The sequence below is a fragment of the Notamacropus eugenii genome, chromosome 5 (assembly GCF_028372415.1).
Source record: "Notamacropus eugenii isolate mMacEug1 chromosome 5, mMacEug1.pri_v2, whole genome shotgun sequence".
Taxonomy (NCBI): domain Eukaryota; kingdom Metazoa; phylum Chordata; class Mammalia; order Diprotodontia; family Macropodidae; genus Notamacropus; species Notamacropus eugenii.
The window spans coordinates 461,695,620-461,716,180 of NC_092876.1; the positions used below are offsets into that span (position 1 = coordinate 461,695,620).

Here is a 20,561-nt window from a genome sequence, read left to right on the forward strand (position 1 = left end):
GCAAAGCATATCACAAATAATATTGTATTTGATCCTTATAACAACTCTGCAAGGTAGATGCTATTATACCCTCATTTAAAAGATGAGGAAACTGAGACAGAGAGAGACTTTCCCAGGATCACACAGTTCCAAAGCCAGATTTGAACTCAGATGTTCTGGACCCTAAGTACAGCACTTTATGCATTGCCTCACCTAGCTTCCTCTTTTTGCTTTGGCCTGTGAGAATGACCTGAAAGATAATCTCAAGAATCTATTCATTGTGGCATCATCACAGAGTCCAACAGTCTATGTGAATTACCCATAGAGGTGGTACCCAAGAGGAATGGAGGGATATCTGTGTGTGTAGACTACTGGACTTCAAACAAAATAACCAAGGTGGAACCAGTATACCATGTCAATAACAATGAGTCATTGTAGGTATCATACTTCTTGTGACTATGTTGCCCCAGGGCCCCATGGATTTTTATTTTGTACTCAATCACAGGTAATTATTTGACAAGTGATATTGAAAAACTCACTTAATATTTTCTCTCTCTCTAAGGTCACATCTTGATACACTTGTAAGGGTAGATGGGGATAAACAGTAGTTTTCCCTGGTTTGCCCTAGCTTGAGTACACTCCATGGAAATCCTGCCCATTTCCAGAGAAATTTGTGGCTCAACATTGAAGGGTTTGTACTTTGAGATGATGTAGCAAAAACTAAGACAAAAAATTGTGGACTTTTAGTTCCTCATCCAGTGACAGTTGAAGGGGGAGAGGCTGCATCAAAATTAACAACTCAAGTCAATAAGCATTATTAACCACTTACTGTGTTCCAGACATTCTGCTAAGTTCTGGAAATTCAAACACAAAAACAAAGACAGTCCTTGCCTTCAAAGAGCTTTTATTCAAATGGAGGAAGGCAACACAGGTACCTGTATGGAGATGAGCTGGAAAGTCTGAAGAGTTAGGAGTAGAGCCTAGAGAGGAATGAAGACAGAGTTGGCCTGGGCATTTTCCTTAAAATGGAGATTCCGGGAGGAACTGATCCATCAGAAGCAGGTACTGAAGGGACAACAGAAGCTTCCAGGGAGAGAAGGCCAGGGGCAGAGTGGAGCATTAGAGTGGATTGACCTCTAAGCCAAGAGGCTTAGATAGACCTTCAAAAAAAGAACGAGAGCACTCTCTATTTCCCTCTCCCAACCCTCCACCTGCTAAGTGAATTGGAAGTATTTCAACCATTTGGGGGTAGAAAATTGATGCCATTTCCCACGTCTGGCAGTGTGGCCACTGCCAGCATTAGGCAGCCTGGGTCTAGGCTTTGGGCTGCCATTTCTATTTTCTTTCTTTTTTTGTTCTCTTTAAAAAAATTGTTTTAAGTTTTCTACAATCACTTCCATAAGTCTTAGATTTTCTTCCCCTCCCTCCTAATTCCCTCCCCAAGACAGCATGCAATCTTATATGGGGTCTACATATACATTCCTATTAAACATATTTTCACATTAATCATGTTGCATAGAAGAGGTGAAATGAGTGGGAGAAACCATGAAAAAAACTCAAACAAAACACAATGTAACGCAAGAGAAAATATTCTGCTTCATTCTGCTTTCCAATTCCAAAGTTGTTTCTCTGAATGTGGATGACATTTTGCCTCAAGAGTCTGTTGGGAATGTTCTAGGTCCTTGAACTGCTGTGAAGGGCTAAGTTTACCAGAAAAATTCTTTGTACACTGTGGTTGTTGTGGTGTACAATGATCTCCTTGTTCTGCTCTTTTCACTCAGTATCAGTTCATAGAAGTCCTTCCAGTCCTCTCCAAAGTCTTCTTGTTCATCATTTTTTATAGAATAATAGTATTCCATTACACTCATATGCCACAATTTATTCATCCATTCCCCAGTTGATGGGCATCCCCTTGATGTCTAGTTGTTGGCCACCACAGAGAGCTGCTATAAATATTTTTGTACATGTGAGACCTTTTCCTATTTTTATGATCTCTTTGGGATACAGTCCTAGAAGACATATTACTGGGTCATAGAGTAACAACATTTTTGTAGCCCTTTGGGTATAGTTCCAAATTGCTCTCCAGAATGGTTGGATCCGCTCACAGCTCCACCAACAATGAATTAGTGTTCCAACTCTCCCACATCTTATCCAACATTTATCATCTTCCTGTTTTGTCATGTTAGCCAGTCTGATAGGTGTGATGTGGTATCTCAGAGTTGTTTTGATTTGCATCTCACTAATCAATATTAATTTAGAGTATTTTTTTATATGATTATAGATAGCTTTGATTTCTCTGAAAACAGCCTGTTCCTATCCTTTGACCATTTATCAGTTGGGGAATGACTTGCACTGTTGTACATTTGATTCAGTTGTCTATATATTTTAGAAATGAGGCCTTTATCACAGACAATAGTTGCAAAAAATCTTTCCCAGTTTTTGGGTTCCCTTCTAATCTTGATTGCATTGGGTTTGTTTGGGCAAAAACTTTTCAAATTAATGTAATCAAAATTATCCATTTTGCACTTTGTAAAGTTTTCTATTTCTTTAGTCAAAAATTCTTCCCTTCTCCATAAATCTGATAAATACACTATTCTTTACTCCTCCAATTTGTCCATAGTATCAGTGTCAGGCAGTCTATATCTAGTTTCTGCCACACTGTTACCCAGTTTTCCCAGCAATTTTTGTTGAATAGTGGGTTCTTATCCCAGAAGCTGAGGTCCTTGGGTTTATCAAACAGTGGATTGCTATACTCATTGTCTACTGTGTCTTGAGTACCTAACATAACCCAGCAGTCTACCCTTCTGTTTCTTAGCCAATATCAAGTGGTCTTGATAATTGCTGCTTTATAATACAATTTGAGATCTGGTAGAGCTAGGCCACCTTCCCTAGCATTTCTTTTCATTAGTTCCCTTGATATTCTGGACTTTTTATTCTTCCAGATGAATTTTGATATTTTTTCTAGCTCTACAAAATAATTATCTGATAGTTTGATTGGTATGGCACTGAATAAGTAAATCAATTTAGTTGGAATTGTCATTTTTATCATAATGGCTTGGCCCAGTCACGAGCAACTGATGTTTTGTCACTTACTTAGATCTGACTTTATTTGTGCAAAGTGTTTTGTAATTGTGTTCATATAGTTCCTGGGTTTGTTTTGGCAGGTAGATACCCAAATATCTTATAGTGTCTATAGTAGCCTTAAATGGGATTTTCCTTTCTATTTCTTGCTGTTGGGCTTTGTTAGTAATATATAGAAATGCAGAAGATTTGTGGGATTTATTTTGTAACCTGCAACTTTGCCAAAGTTCTTTATTATTTCAAGTAGTTTTTTACTTGATTCTCTGGGATTCTCTAATATATCATCATATCATCTGCAAAGAGTGCTAAGTTAGTTTCTTCTTCGTCTATTCTAATTCCTTCAATTTCTTTTTCTTCTCTTATTGCTACAGCTAACATTTCTAGTACCATATTGAATAATAGCGGTGATAATGGTCATCCTTGTTTCACCCCTGTTCTTGCTGGAAATGCATCTAGCTTATCATCATTTCATATAATGCTTGCTCAAGGTTTTAGGTAAGTTCTACTTATTATTTTATGGAAAGTTCCATTTATTCCTATGCTCTCCAGTGTTTCCAATAGGAATGGGTGTTGTATTTTGTCAAAAGTTTTTTCTTCATATATTGAGATAATCATGTTATTTCTGTTAGTTTTGCTGTTTATATGATCAATAATTTTAATTAGTTTTCCTAATATTGAACCAGCCCTGCATGCTTGGTATGAATCCTACCTGATCATAATGCATTATTCTCATGATAAGTTGCTGTATTCTTTTTGCTAAAATCTTATTGAAAATTTTAGCATCTATATTCATTAGACAAATTGCTCTATAATTTCCTCTGTTTTGGTTCTTCCTACTTTAGGTATCAGAACCATATTTGTATCATAAAAAGAATTTGGGAGGACTCTTTCTTCCCCAATTTTCCCAAATAGTCTATATAGTATTGAAATGAACTGTTCTTTAAATGTTTGATAGAATTCTCTTGTGGATCCATCTGGCCCTGGAGATATTTTCCTAGGGAGTGCATTGATGGCTTGTTCAATTTCTTTTTCTGAGATGGGGTTATTTAAGTATTCAACTTCCTCTACTGTTAATCTGGGCAATTTATATCTTTTAAAATAAATATCCATCTCATTTGGATTGTCGAATTTATGGGTATACAATTGAAAGAAATTTCTTATTATTACTTTAATTTCTTCCTCATTGGTTAACTTGTCAAGTTCATTCTTTTAAATTTTATATTGGTAACTTGGTTTTCTTCTTTTTTTAAATCAAATTGATCAGAGGCTTATCAATTTTATTGTTTTTTTTTTTTCATAAAACCAACTCTTAGTTTTATTGTTTCTCTCCTTTGGTTTTCAGTATTTCTAATCTGGTATTTACTTGGGGATTTTCAATTTGTCTTTTTTCTAGCTTTTTCAACTGCATGCCCAATTCTTGACCTCCACTTTCACTATTTTTTTTCATGTAGGCATTCAAAGATATCAAATTTCCCCTAAGAACTGCTTTTTCAGTGTCCTATAAAATTTTGTAGGTTTTCTCGTTATTGTCATTCTCTTGAATGAAGTGGTTGATTGTTTCTATAATTTGTTGTTCAACTCACTCATTCTTCAGGATTAGATTGTTTAGGTTCCAATTAGTTTTTGCGTTGTATTTCCATGGCCTTTGATTACATATAAGTTTTATTGTATTATGGTCCGGAAGAATGCACCTACTATCTCTGCCTTTCTGCACTGGATTTTGAGGTTTTTATGCCCTAGTACATGGTCAGTTTTTGTGTATGTGCCATGTGCCTCCGAGAAATGGTATATTCCTTTCTATCCCCATTCACTTTTCTCCAGAGATATATCATATCTATCTTATCCAGAGTTCTATTCACTTCCTTACCTTCTTTCTTGTTTATTGTGAGGTTAGATTTATCAAGTTCAGAGAGGGGGAGGTTGAGGTCGCCAACTGGTATAGTTTTGCTTTCTATTTCTTCCTGTAACTCCCTTACCTTCTCCTCTAAGAAATTGGATTCAAGACCACTTGGAACATATATGTTTAGTAATGAAATTGCTTTGTTGTCTATGGTGCTTTTAGCAGGATATAGGTTCCTTCCTTATCTCTTTTCATTATATCTGTTTCTGCTTTTGCTTTGTCTGAGATTAGAATTGTTACCCCTGCTTTTTTTTACATCAGATGAAGTACAAAATATTCTGCTCCAACCCTTTACCTTTACCCTGTGTGTATGCCCCCATTTCAAATGTGTTTCTTGCAAACAAAATATTGTTGGATTATGGTTTTTAATCCATTGTGCTATCCAACTCTGTTTTATGGGAGGGTGCCTCCCATTCCCATTTACAGTTATGATTACTATCTGTGTCTTTCCCTCCATTCCTTTTCCCCTTGTTTATGCTTTTATTTCTCCCTTCTCCCTTCCCCTCCACAATAGTTTTAGTTGTTGACTAATGCCTCCCTCAATCTTCCCACCTTTCTTTTCACCCCCTCCATTTTTATCCCCTTTTCCCTTACTACATTTTTCCTCTCTTTTCTTTCCCCATACCCCTCCTACAGCCAATATAGCAATTGTATTTCTATACTTAACTGAGTTTGTTGTACCCTCCTTGAATCCAATCAGATGAGAATACCTCTCAAAAAATGCTCATCTGTCTCCCCTCTTTCCCTCTGCTGTAATTTATTTTTGTGCCTCTTTCTGTGATGGAATTTATTTTTTTCTGCCTCCTCCCTTTCACATCTCCCATTGCAATCCCTTCAGACCCTTAAATCACATTTTTATCATCACATCATTTAATTTATACCCACTCCCTCTATCTTATCTATATCCTTTTTACATTTCATCATAAATATACAGTACTCAAGATTAAGAAGTATCATCTTCCCTTATAGGGATGTAAACAGTTTGCTCATATTGTGTAAGAAATATTTTTCCCCCTGTTTACCTTTTATGCCTCTCTTGAGACTTGCATTTCAAGGTCAAATTTTCTATTGAGCTCTGGACTTTTCATCAGGAAGGTCTGGGAATCCCTTATTTCATTGAATGTCCATCTCCTTGCCTAAAATATCACACTCAACTTTGCTGGGTAATTGATCCTTGGTTGTAGTCCCAGCTCCTTTGCCTTATGGAATATTGTATTCCAATTCCTTTGGTCTTTTAATGTAGAAGCTGTAAGGTTTGACACCTGATTTGACAGTCTGGAGATTGAGTACTCAGGGCACTGCACAAAACACAGAATTCCATTGGTTGACTTATGGCCCATCAGCTCAAAGAAGCAAAAATGAGATATCATCAGGGTTAAGTGAAGCAAGGAAAATTGCCAAGACTAGGTGATCACAAGATGCATGGGGTCCTCCTATTCTAGATTCTGATGGGATCTAGAAAAGGGAAGGATTAACACATTGCTTCCTCTTATACCAATTACCATGTGAAGGATTACACATGGATTATTAACTATTGGATTCTAAGAATTACTAACAAACAATATCCTTTTAAAATCATCAAGTACTGACTCATACTGATTAGAGTTGGAGAAGGGGCCCTCAACGAATCATCTCTCTCCCACTGTATACAGGGACATCGATAGTATTGGAAGACCACCTGAGAATGATAAAGCTATTGAGAATAAGAAGAAAAGTCAGGTCAATTGATAGAGACTTAGCAATGAAAAAAACTATCTACCTCTGCATTCAGAACTCGCATATGTATGTACATACTATGTGGCACATTCTCCCCCCCCTCCCTCTCTCCCACATATATATGTATCTATGTAGGTATATGTAGATACACAGGCACATACCAACATACAAGATTGTGTTTATATAAAATGTTAGCCTCAAATTCAAGATTGTGATGAAGGAAAACCAGTGCGACCTCATAATGGAATGAAAAATCATCCAAATGTCCTAAAAATTCTGAGAATCTGCAGGGCTTTCCTTGTTGGGAAGGAGAATTTGTCTCTGCAAGAAAGGGGGGGCAGAAAATGTTAAATAATTAATAATAACTAACCTAGAAAATGCTGGCACAACCCCAGAGGAAATAATGAAGAAAATTGGGCATAATCAAATGGGGAAAAGCAAGAACAGTTTCTCCTCTTGAATCCCATGGAATGATAAAGTTAAGGCTGTTCAGGGCCACAACTAGAGCAGGCCATGCAGAACGTCATCTCAGGGCATTCACATTTAGAGTACACAAAAATTAGACAAGTAATGATACTGTGCAGTGGTTAGAAGGCTGATCTTGGAGTCAGGAAGATCTTGGTCCAAGTTATCCTTCTGGCTGTGTGACCATGGCTGAGTCACTACATCCCTCTGTGACTCAAACAGTTCTCTTGCATTAATACAGATGCACTGATACATATAATTGAATGGATGCAATGGAGGTAATTTTCAATCAATTAATAAAGATTTCTTGGGTGCCTACTATGTTCCAGGCACTGAACTGGTGCCAGGATGTGCAGGAAGAAGGAGAGGAGGGTCTTCCTCTCAAGGAGCTTGAAATCTAATGGGAGAGACAAGATGCAAACAAATATATACAGGAAGCAATATACAGGATAGACAGGAAATAATTCACAGTGGGAAGGCATTGCAATTAAGACCAGAAGTTCTCCCACAGCTCCATACCTTCCACAACTTCGTCCCCTAAATTATTTAGCACCTTCGTTGAGTAGCATAAAGCCACTGTGGTAACTGACTTCTCCTCGTCTCGCCTGTTTCATTTATCTTAATTACATTTTGGGCTATTTTATATTAGGAATTAGAAAACTGACTTGAAAGTATATGATTCTTACATGTCTCTGGCTCTAATTAGTACTGCTTACTACAAGCCTCAAATTTGCTAGTTACAGAAATGTTGATAGCCTGGACAATTAAGATGTTTTTAAAAAACTGCATAATTGCATTCTGTATTTAAACTTTTGTGTGTTTTTGGATGCTGGTGTTTTTCATTCCCAACGTCATGAGAATTTTGTGTAAGCTAACAAGAATCAGTAAACTATGTAAAGCAACTGTCCTTAAAAAAAAGGCGGGGGGGAGCAGAGCCTCAAGATGTCAAACCCAAATTAGCATGGAAAAGCATTTTGGGTAGCTGAGATTGTGGAGAAGGATTTTTCTAAAGGGGAGGGGAGAAAAAGCTGTGCACCCACACCCAAGAGTCTCTCCCCAGCAGGACCACGAGATGCTCCCATCGGTCCCAGCAACTTCTAACCTTTCCAGCCTTCAGTCCTCCCAGACAGAGCTAAGCATTTGCTGGAGGACAAAGATCAGCCAGGGAAGGCAAGGAACAGGCCTCAGCATCCCTTCCAGCCAGGGCAAGGGTGCGAATTGTTAGGAAGGGCTGGCAGAGGGGTGTGTAGGTTGTGTTTTCCCTGTGGCTTTTACCTATTCCAAGGCACCTGCAAACCTGCCCGCCCCATTGGGGTCTTCCTTTTTCTGTAGCAACTGCCGATGTAACTGTTCCAATCTGGGTGCCAGTGCCCCAAAGCCAGGGGGTGGGGTATTGAGAGGACAGCAGGGCAGCCCGACACAGTCCCAGGGCCAGGAAGCACGTAGGGTATGCTAAGATGGTCTGACTTCACTTAACTGGGTTGGCTTTAGAGCTAAGGAGCTGGGATTGCCAAGGCCAGTATAAGTTCTGTGGGCGTGGCTTCTAAGGGATGTGGGGAATGGGTTCCAGGGGTGCTGTTCCTCGATGGCGCTGAGCGCTGGCAGGGCTTGCCCCTCCACAGAGCTCTGCCTCCCAAAATACCCTGACACTTGACCCGAGTTAGAGGTCTTGTGGCGGGTAGGGGGGAAGAGGGGGATGAAGACTTGAGGAATCGATAGAATGGAGCATGGAACTCTACTTGGCTCAGAAAAAGCTGAGGAGAGGGGCAGAATTTGGTTGTCAGCTCTTGGGTGGCTCAACTAACTCCAAAACAAGGAATCCCTTCGGGACTCCAGACATGGTGGCCAGGTTGGGAGAAGAAAAGTCAGAGTCCCAGGAGTGCCACCCCCACCCCACCCCCTGCACTCAGTCTCACGGACCTTCTCTCACACCCTCTCACCGTACCTTATTTTTCTTTTTCCTTCTTAGGAGATCAGCTCACCTTCCTTTCACGGGGAGAGCAGCTACCAGCTTAGAGTCCTTCAACCCAGCTGCAGGGAACTGAGGTCAAATAAATGGGAGATGGAGACGTGGCCCCAGACCAAGGTCTGCCCTGAAGCCCCGTACCACAACTGCCTTCTGCCCAGATTCCACGGAGTTGGGGTTGGGGGCTGGAGCAGAATGCTGGACAAGGATGAGAAAAGAAGTGGTGTAGCCAGGGTCGAGGGCTACCTTTCCCTGAAAACAAGCGAGACCCTCGGGGAAAAAAAAAAAAAAAACTTTCCTGGACAGTCTCTCAAATGGACTGTCACTGGGTTGGAATACTGCTGCAAATGATGAGCTGGTTCATTTAGACAGTCGTGGAAACACTTCGACAGAAGGAGGAAAATGCTGTCCACCTTCAGAGGAACAGAAGCCACGTAGCAACAAAGAAAGTCGTCCAATATAGACAGGTTTGAATGTATCCGTGTAAGGTTACAATTATCTCCAAACACCGATGTTGCCTGTGGATGTATGTATGCACGGTCAATACCAGGCATGGTGTCGCAGCAGTGGGGGGCGGGGCGTAGAGAGAGCTAGAAAGTAGGAAGCTCACAACAGTGGAATAAAGGAAACCTCCAGGTTAGGAAAGAAAAGACTGACAGCTTTGAATATTATGCGTCTTATTTCATATATGGAAATTGACTTGATTACCCTTTATGTTCTGCTCTATACTTGTCTCTTTTTCTTCTTTTATTTTTATATTAAAGTTTCAAGTAAATTCAAAAACTTAAAGAAAAAAAAAGAGCCAGCAGACACATGCCAGTCCTCCCACAGCTCCTCAGGGGACTTTGCCCAGTCCCTGTGACTCTCCACCCCCAATGTGGAAAAGAAAAAGAGACTTGTTCTTTCTACTTTTCTTTTTGGATCTAAAGCCTCACCCTGAGGAGAAAGTGAGGCTGGTGACCTCGCGCAGCCCTCCGTCCCTCAAAACAATGCCAAGTGCCAGTCATGTCATCATCTCTGATGTCATGGTCTTCTTGGAACACGAAGGACAGACACAACAACAACAAATCCCCCCTGATATTCAGAAGGCAGAGAAGAAATAAGATAGCACACAGGGGAATCGGAGCTAAAGAGAAGTTCACCTTAGGCTTGTTACCAGGGGTGGGGGAGGGAGGGCGGAGGAGGGTGATCAGAACCAGAAAGACAAAATATTTCTTGTATCTCTTCTCATTGGGCTACATTGCACATGTCAAGCGCAAATCTCTTCCATTTCATAGAAACAGAATGATCTCTTTTCCCTCCCATGATCCTCTCTTTCTCTTGCTTGGGTAATTAGTGCCATATCATATATTTTAAGATCTGGTGCTGCTCAATCTCCTTCCCTTATATTTTTGTTCATTGTTTCCTTTCATGTCCCTGACTCTTTCATTCTCTAAATGAATTTTCTTAGGGAAACCTAATATGTAAATTAACATTTACATTCAAATTTATAATTACTACTTGTGAATTGAAATCCATCCTATATTTACTCACTATTTTCTTCCTCAGCTTACCTTATGAGGTTGCCTCGTCTTCTCCCCTTACCTGGGACAAATTCCTAATTTTGGCCAAACTTCTGAAAGTCCCTACCTTAGCTATTCACTCCCCAATCTTAATCTAGACACCCTTCTAAAAGTCGCTGCCTCACCCTGTCCCCAAGGTTTCTCCCTTCTCTACAAGTTCAGAAGTTTTCTCAGCCTCTTGACATGTATACATGGTTTTCTCTTCAACCTAAGGGAAAGATGGGTTAAAATATGAGAAGCCCTCCCCTCACACCTGCTTCCTCTATATTTTTTCTTCCTTTTGTGCCCTATTCTCATGAGATAGTTTCCCCTTTTATCTTTTTCCTAAGCAATTTTGTTTCTTAGAATCACTTCCTCATCCACAACTCAGCTCCAACCTTACTTGCAATGATAACAGTTTAGAAACGATAACAGTTTTCGGAAGTCCTCCTCCCTTACTCCTATTGTGTGTATATATTCATGTCTTCACTGCCCTTTGATCCTTTCTTTTCTGTCATTTTCTTTAAGTTTTCCCATGGTTGGAGATGACATGGGGCACACCGTGGAATCCTTGAAGTTCAGCATCAACGTGGATTAGCAGGATGAAGTTTCTAGGTCATGTTGGGTTTAGCTGTGGATGGTCTATAATCTTACATGTATCCAGAAGGGGAAGACATCCCATATTCAATTTGTGGGGCTGGAGGGGGAGTGAAAAAGAAGGGGGTGGGAAAGAAGACAGATATTGATGTCATCTCAAGGCAGTGACTTGGGTGACCAAATAGACAGCTGATGATTTTCCTCTCTTCTGCTAATCCGTACCAAGGGGGGAGGGTGAGGAAAAGAGGATGGAGGTGCCCCACTTGGAAGATCTGCAGTTCCACAGCTTTTTATCCCCTTTCCCACTTCCAGCCTCAGGGAAACCCCCAAGGACTTTAATGCCCCTCCACGCTAGTCCCCCTTTCCACTTTGGCCTCCCCTCCCAAGGCCAAGAAGAATAGACAGACAAGGGGGAGGAAAAGGGGGCAGCACTGGCAGCAGGGACACAGCAGACTAGTGAGAAAGTGTGAAGGTCTCTTGAGGACAGGCTGTGGTCTTAAGTAAAACAAACTTTGTAAGTGAGAGAACTGGAGGTGGGGAGACCAACAAGGAGACAGAGAGAGAATATGACAATAGCTGTGAGTGAAGTACATAGCAATCCTTATTGGGAATGAGAGAAAGAAAGTGGAATGCAAGAATGTATTGGTTCAGAGGGAGACATTTGAAAGCCGGAGGGATCCCCGAGGATGTTGGAGCAAATTGTCTTCTACTTCAGCTGCAGTAAAAAGACCAGCATAGCAGTCCTGACCAAATGGCATAGCATCCAGATTCTTGAAGGAAAAGGACCATGTGGTAGAGGAGGAAAGAACATGAAAGCAGAAAACTGGATAGTGAACACAAACAAGGAAACGAACCATCAAGGAATGCTGGGGAAATGATGCAGACTGCCAGTTACCTCCAGAGAAAGGGAGCCAAATGTAGATGGAAGGATAATATTTTTCTTCATCTTCTCTGCTCTCCACCTGCATGTGTTTCTTGGTTGTTGTTCTCAAGTCTTATGTTTCTGCTTTTTTTTTTTTTTTGTCTCTTACATATACTATACATGCTGGTTGTGGCAGTCAAGGAGAAGAAATGTAGATTTGATTGGAAGGAGGGAGGGAGGGAGAGAATGAAGCTGGAACTTCAAACCCATGAATGTTAAAATTTCCCTTCTACACAATAGGTAAAAGAAAATGAGAAAAAAAATAGTACATGTGGTGGAGGAAAAACAAAAAGATGAGGAGGAAAAAGAGAAGGTAGAAAGTCAAACACTCTCCTTTTTGCCATCCTTTCTCTCCCCTTTCCAAACAGAAAATGGGATACCCATTCCCTGGGGAGGTAAGGCAAAACATATTTTCACCTCAGACAAGTTGCCACAAAGAAACATTTCCTCCTTAAACTACCCCTTCATATCCTTTGGCCATTTATCAATAGGGGAATGTCTCATATTCTTAGAGATTTCACAAAGTTCTGTTTATATTTTGAATACAAGACCATTATCTGATCAATTCCATGTAAAATTTTTTTCATTTTCTTCTTTCCTCCTTCTCTTGGCAACATATATTTTTTTTCAAAACCTTTTTAATTTCAAGCACTTTATATTATCCCTTTCACACCTAGCTTTAGTCTGTATATCTTGTTTCTTCATAAATTGTTCACCTATCCATCCATAAGTCTGAGAGGTAATATGTTCTGTGTTCTCCTAATTTTCTTCTAAATTCTCCCTATGTTTAGACTTGTATGCATTTGGACTTTATCTTGGTATACAGTCTAAGATATTGGTCTCTGTCCAGTTTCTGCCACACTGACTTCCAGTTTTCCCACATTTTTTTTCAAATCAAATAATAAATTCTTCTCTCCAAATGTAAAGTATTTATACTTGTCAAATACAAGTTTATGATGTTGACTTCCTGATGTCAATTGTATGTCTTCTCTAGTCCATTGACCTACCTTTCTATTTCTTAGCTAATACCTGATAGTTTGGATACGCTATAAGATACATACACTATAAGATCTGCTACTGCTCAATCTGCTTCTATTATATTTTTGTTCATTATTTCCTTTCATACCCTTGACTCTTTCTTTCTCCAAATGAATTTTATTAGAATTCCCTCATTTACATTCAAAGTTATAATTACTCCATGGGAATTACAATCTGTCTTATTTTTACTCACTATTTTCCTCCTCAGCTTACCTTATTTTGCTGCCTTATCTTCTCCCCTTTCGCAGGAAAAAATCCCAATTTTAGCCAAACCTCTGAAAATCTCGATCTTATCTATTCACCCCCCCAAATCTTAATCTAGCTCCCCTTCTAAAATTCCTCCCTCACCCTATCTTCCAGTTTTCTCCCCTCTTTTTGGGTTCAGAAGTTTTCTCAACCTCTTGAGATGTATACATGGTTTCCTTTTCAACTCTAGTGAGGTTCCTAGATCATGTTTGGCTTGGCTGTGGATGGTTCATGATCTGATGTGTGTCTACAAGGCCAAGACATCCAATGTTGAATTTCTAGGGTTTGAGTGGAAAAGAAGGGGGTGGGAAAGAAGAGAGGGTTATGTCATCACCAGGTAGTGACTTGGGTGACCAACTTGGTGTCTAGAATGTTGGTGATTTCCTCTCTTATGTGCATCTGTACCAAGGGGAAGGGGGGAGGAAAAGATGATGGAGGTCCTTCACGTGGACGATCTGCAGTTCCACAGCTTGCTTTCTCCCCTTCCCCACATTCAGCCTCACAGAAACCCCCCAGGGCTTTAATGTCCTTCCTAGGCCCCTTTCCACTATGACCTGCCCTCCCAAGGCCAGTACAATTGCCTCCCCCATTAGGTCAGAATCCTTCTGATTGTTCTGATTTAGAAGAGGGCCTTCCTGAGGAAGCCATCCTTTCCTTCTAAGGGAGCCCCTTTCCAGTAAAGCCTCAGCTAGAAAAGGACAATTTCTTTATTCTCTCTCCTCTCTTCTTTAATCAATTGTTTCATTTCATTTCCCTAGCCCCAAGTTTCCTCCCTCCTGTCACCTGTCCCTGTAGTCATTAAGATCACAGCCCCTGAGCTATACAAAGGGACCTCAAGCCAAATGTAAGTAGGAACAGTCCTTTCCTTCAGGGACATGGGGCTGAGCTGCGATTGTGTCTAGAGGACAGGCTGCCACCATCCCCTCTGAAACATGTAGCTCCCAGCACCCAAGGGTGTTTAGCCAGGGGAACAATTTCAAACCCCTCCCAACCCAGCCAGCACACATTTAGGCTGAGCTCAACAGAGAAGAAAAGCCTAGGCCTGCCAACCACCATGTCTCTAGGCCCAAAGTCACTCAAGGAACCCTCTTTCTAGCCATTGATTCCAAGTAGCTGGGCCTCTCTCCCCCTCCCTGTCACTTAACCCAACATTCCCACGCTTAGCTTGGGCTCAAGGAATAGTGCTGGCAGAGAGGAGAACAGAAAGGGAAGAAGCCTGGGGGGATTATGTAATAAGGAAAGAAGAGGAGGAAAGTGAAAGGGAAGGAGAAAGAAAAGAATTCCAGAAGGAATGAGCAAAAAGGAAGGACAGAAAATAGGAAAGGAAAAAGAATTTCACACACACATATGCACACATGCGTGCATACATGCACACTCACACACACCCACACACACAAGGCAGAGGGTAAAAGAGAATTGCTTTGCTGCTACTGACCTCTGGATGGAGATTAAAGCAGGAGAGGAAGGAGCCCTAAAGGCCAGGGATGGGCCTTGGTTGGGCAGGCTATTCCCCAGCTTCCATAATCCATCTGTGCAGGGATGTGCTGCAATATATGGAGCCAAGCAGCTATACACCTACTGAACTCCGTGCCAGACCTGACTGGATCATAGTGAGGAGTGATACAGGAGATCTAGGGACAAAAAGAAAAGGAGATTGGTGAATGTCTGGATGAGGGGCAGAAGGCCAACTCCCAGTTGGCAAACCTTTCCTACTCTGGGTGGCTGGGAAGGGAAGCTGGGCAGTCAGTCAGGGAGGCAAGCAGACCATCCAGGATGGGATGAGGGAAATAGGGAGAAAGGAGGGAGGAGAGAGAAGGAAAATAAAGATAATACTCCAATTCCACAAAGGAATCTGGGGTCTCTTGTTCAAAGAATGAATGAGGAGGTGGAGATTAATCTTGAAAAGCCTGATATCCTCTGGATGTGGTCTCAGTGTACAGAAATGTTACCAAGGCCTCACCTTTTGTGTGCGTACATGTGTGCATGCATGTGTGTGAAGGGGGAAGAGGTTCCTTCAGCCTAAGTCCCTTAATGATGGAATGAGGGAAAAGGAAAGGAGCAATTGAAAAATCTTGGGGTGGGGGTGACAGGGAGAACAAGAAGAAAAGTAAAAGGAAGAAGAATTCAATGAAACCAATGATCTGTGTTTTCTGGCTGATTCTAACCATGGGAATGAGAGGTTGGACCCTGGAGATAGCCAGCAAGGACAGCCATGAAGGAAGGAATGAACCCAGAACAGAGGAAAGTTGGTAATGGGAAGAGAGAGAGGAAAAGCAGACATGAAAGAGGACCTGAAGTCCCTTCATCCTTCCTACCCACTTCCATCTAGGCATCCACAAACACTTTCCTTTGGCATAACAATCCTCAACAACTCAGTTACCATGCCAGGGTCTAGTCTATTCTAAGGAAAAGAGCAAACAACCATCATGAATGCCCAGTTCCAAGTCTAGTCATTTCCTAGAAGGCATCCTTTATACCTGATATGTGCATTGGTTTCCTGGGGGCAGGGCCCAGGGCCTCAGTTTACTTACTTCTGTAGTTCAGGAAGGGGGGGGGAGTGGCTGAATGAGGAACAGAGATGAGGAAGCCTAGCCTCCTGTGTACCTCCAGATGATCTCTCCCACGAAAACAGTAAACTTTGATTCTTGACTATTGAAATGAAAACTCTAGGGCAGGCATAGTAAAAGGAACAGGGCCAAGAGAATGTTCATGGGGATAAAAGTGTCCAATCTACAATCCAAGAGAAGGAGGCAGAGCTTTGAAACTATGGCACTTGCTTAAAGGGTCCTTGGTCCTTGATAAGCAAGTTGACCTCAGACCTTCCTCAGGATCTGAGATGGCCCCTGCCCTCCCAGGGGTCTATTGGTGGAACCTTGGATACTTGATTTGACAATCTGGAGATTGAGTACTTAGGCATTCTCAGGGCACTGTACAAAATATGGAATTCCATAGGTTGACATATGGCCCATAAGCTCAAAGATGGAAAAAGGAGATGTCAGCAGTGTTGGGTGAAGCAAGGAAAATCTCCAAGACTAGATGGTCAAAAGATTGCCAGGCTCCTCTTACAAGAACATAGATTCCTATGGGACCTAGGCAAGGGATGGATTAACACGTTGCTTCTTTTGATATGTATTGTCAGGTGATGGGCTCATTTAGGGTTAGGGTTATGAATCGATAAAAGTTTGGATCCAAAGAATTACGAACAATCAATAGCCCTTCTAAAATCATCAGGAACTGACTCATACTGATTAAAGATGGAGGAGGGGTCCTCTGAATCATCTTTCTGATGCTACATACAGGAACGGCAATTGTAGTGGAAGACTACCTGGGAATGAGAAGCTATTCAGAGTAACAGGAATATTCAGATCGATTGGCAAAGATTTAGGAAGGAAAAAGGCAATCTATCTCTACATTCAGAAGTCACATAGGGAAGTACGTACCATATGTCTATGGCTCTCTCCCTCTCCACACATATGCATATGGGTCTTGGTAGATATACAGGCACACACCAACACACAGGTCTACGTCTATATAAAATATTGGTATCGAACTTGAGATTGGGAGGGAGGAAGACCCGGACGAACTCAAAACGGAACGAAAAAATCATCAAAATTCCTAGAAAATCCTAAAAATTCCTAGAATCTGCAGGGCTTTTCTTCTTCCGAGGGACAATCTGCCTCTGCAAGAAAGGGGAGCAGAGCTGGAAGACGTCTAACCAAATGATCACTGAAAGTGGTTGGAGGGGGTAGCAGAGTTTGTTGAGGATTTTTCTAAAGAAGAGGGGAGAAAAATACTGCACACCTGCACCCCCAATCTCTCCCCAGCGGGACCATGGGACCCTTCCACCACCCCCACCCAGCCCTAGTCTTTCCAGGTTTCAGTCCCACCACTATCCAAGACAGAGCTCAGCATTTGCTTCCGCGGAATGGACACACACCGCCCCTACTCCGCTCAGGTCTCCCACTCGCGCGGCTCAGTTGGGGAACAAAAAAGGGGTAGGGGAGGTGAGGAAGAGAACCCTCCCAGCTTGGGCAAGGGGCAGATTATTAGAAAGGGCTGGCAGGGTATGTGTGGGTTGTGTTTTCCCGACCGCTCTTACCTATTCCAAGGCACCTGCAATCCTGAGCATCCCATCGGGGTCTTCCTTGTTCTGTAGCAACTCCCGATGAAACGGTTCCAGTCTGGGTGCCGGCGCCCCAAAGACAAGGTGGAGTGTTAGGGGACAGCAGGTTAGCCTAGGTTCTCTTCCTCTTCCCCCACAGTCCCACGGCCAGGAAGCACTTAGGGTGTGCTAAGATGGTCTGACCTCAGCTGTCCGGGCTTTATTGCTGAGGCTGCCAAGGCTCGTTTAGGTGCTGTGGGCGTGGTTCCTAGGGGATGAGGGGAGTGGGCTCCTGGGGTCCTGTTTCTCGGGGTGCGGCACCAGCTCAGAGCTGGCAGGGCTTGCCCCTCCTCGGGCCTCTGCCTCTCGGAATCCCCTGACACCTCATTTGGGTTAGAGGTCTCGTTGGAGGAGAGGGCGGGGTGGGGAACTCTAAGTGACTCCGGAAAATCAGGGCGCGGGGCGGAATTTGATTGTCAGCCATTGGACCGGGTCAACCACCTCCAAAATCAGGGATCCCTTCAGTACTCCAGGTGCGGTGGCCAGGCCGAGACAAGAAAGAGCCGCAGCACACCCACAGTCCCTGCACGCAGTCTCAGGGCCCTTTCCTCACACCCTCACACCACGCTTTCTTTATCTTTTTTCCTTCTTTATGAGTTCAGCTCATCTTCCTTCCAGGAAGAGAGCAGCTAGCACTGAAACACTTCCTGCTGAAAGGGAACTGAGGTCAATTAAAGAGGAGGCGCGGAGAAGGGGCAACCAGAAGGACCTGGAGAAAAAGACAGGACCCAGAAGCACAAAATCAGAACCACACCAAATCCGAGGAAAAGCACCATCCCCTCCCTTCCCCCTTGCCTTTGGATTTACTCCTGAGCAGATCTTTGTCCATGAGGTGGTCATGCAATCAGCAGGGGAGAAATCGAGTTTCCTCCGCGCCTTGGGAGAGAAAGACTTCTCTCGGTGCGGTCAAATGCTAGGCTTCCACACCTTCTAGTCCATCCCTCAAGTACCCTGCTGCGGCCCTTCCTGCCTGAGGAATGTTGGGTTTCTGGGATTTTTTTTCGTGTCTTCTAGTGTATGGAACGATGATAAAACGTAGGCTTGAAAGGGGAGCGCCATTGCGCTGGTGGAGATCGGATTCCTGAGGCAGCCAGAAGCAGGCTGAGAACTTGGCTTCAGGAGCTGAGGGAGCCCTGTCCGCCCTGCAGCCCCGTACCACACCAGCCTCCTGCCCAGATGCCACGGACGTGGGGGTGGGGGCGTGAGCAGAGAGTTGAGCAGGAGTCACTAAAGAAGTGGTCCAGGGCTACCTTTCCCTGAAAAGGAGCGAGACTTGGGAAAAAAGCTTCCCTGGACAATCTCCCAGACGGGTTGTCATTGAGTTGGCATATTGCTGCAGATGATGAGTTGGCTCATTTAGAGAAATGTGGCAAGACTTGCACAGGTGAAGTAAGCTGCTGTCCTTGAGAGAAGCAGAAGAGTAGTAATAAGGAGAGTAGGCTTACAGAGAGGTGTTTTCCATGTATCTGTGTTTATATGTGTAGCTTTAGAAATATCTATGTAGACTGATGGGTGCCTGTGGATGTCTGTGTCCGTGCTCAATATGTGCTGGACTGGGGAGAAACAAAGAACAAAGCACAGAACGATGGGAAAAACAAAAGCTCCAGGTTAGGAAAGAAAGTTGGAGGACGTTGAGCACAAAGTGAACTCTTTAAGAAACAGTTTTTCCTGAAATGGAAACGTATTGATTGAAGTTCATGTTCTGCTGTGTACATGTCCGTTTTTCTTCTCTTATTTTATATTGAAGTTTAAATAAATTCAAAAACTTAAAAAGAAAAAAGAGCCACAGACACAATTCAGTCCTCGGACAGCTCCTCAGGGGACTTTGGGCAATCTCTGTGAGTCTCCTCCCCATGTGGAAAAGTAAAAGTGACTTGTTCTTTATAGTTTTGTGTTAGGATCTAAACCCTGGCCTTACCTCTATTCCTCCCTTCCCCCACTTATTCAGAAAGCATAAAAGAAATAAAATACCCAGTATAAAGGAAAAGCAAAGACAAAAAACAAAGGCCAATGTAGGCTTGTTATCAGAGAGACAGAGACAGACACACAGAATGACAGAGACAGAGAATGAGAGAGAGACAGAGACAGAGAGACTTTGAATGAAGGGGACCTGGGACTCGTACCAAAGGTTTTGCTAGGTCTGCTCATAGTACAAGGTGCTCCAGGCCAAGGACAGCATAAATGGCAGCTGGGGGACAGCGCACTTGGGAGAAAGTGGGAAGGTCTCTTGAGGACAGACTTTAAAAGAAAGGAGTGCAATGGGAGGGCTCACAGACAGAAGAAGAGACATATGGATGGTGGGGTGGGGGAGAGAGACTTTGAAAGAAGGGGTTCTGGTCTGAGGCCCAAGTATCTGCTTGCTCTAGTCATAAGAGCTGGTGCTCTAGGCCAGGACAGAGTTCTGGGAAGAGGGAGGATGGGAGCAGTGAGCAGTGCTGGCCAGAAGTGAAGGCACTGAGACCCGGGCTATCCAAAGAAAGGCCTTGACATGTGGTTACAAAAGAATTCTTTGTCATATGCTCTCCACCCCCTCACCTCCATATAAAATACTTGAATCAAAGGGCTAGGGTGGTGTAATAGGTGGCGCAGGGATGTGGGCACTACGCCAGTCAGAGAAATGAGTGTCCAGGGGGAAATCGGTGGACTTTGGATTAGGGTGAATTGGAGTCACCTGAAGTCTGCATATTACCTATGACTGGGAACAGAAAGACCTGGCTTCTGGAGGGAGAGGCAAAATGTTGGACTTAGTCTCTGACAGACTCCCAAAAAGTAACTCCCACCACCAACACCTTGTGGGGTTCCCAGAGGGTTGCCCTTGCTCAGTGGGCTTGTTGGGACAGTCCTTGGTTTCCCCCCCAGCTCTTGTCTATGCATGTGGCTCCAGATCTTCCTGTTCAGCTGCTGAGATTTGGCCATACTTTCACATCTCCCCTGCAAAAGATTAGGAT

The 20,561-nt window shown here is 42.8% G+C and overlaps 1 long non-coding RNA gene across 1 annotated transcript; it reads right to left on the bottom strand.

The window, feature by feature from the left end:
- Positions 1-866: 866 nt before the first annotated feature.
- On the bottom strand, positions 867-18,815 carry LOC140507284 (uncharacterized). The gene is made up of 4 exons (XR_011968277.1): positions 17,551-18,815; positions 14,887-15,082; positions 9,087-9,625; positions 867-7,538 (listed from the first exon to the last, which is right to left on the bottom strand). It is a non-coding gene; the product is annotated as an uncharacterized lncRNA (long non-coding RNA).
- Positions 18,816-20,561: the final 1,746 nt, after the last annotated feature.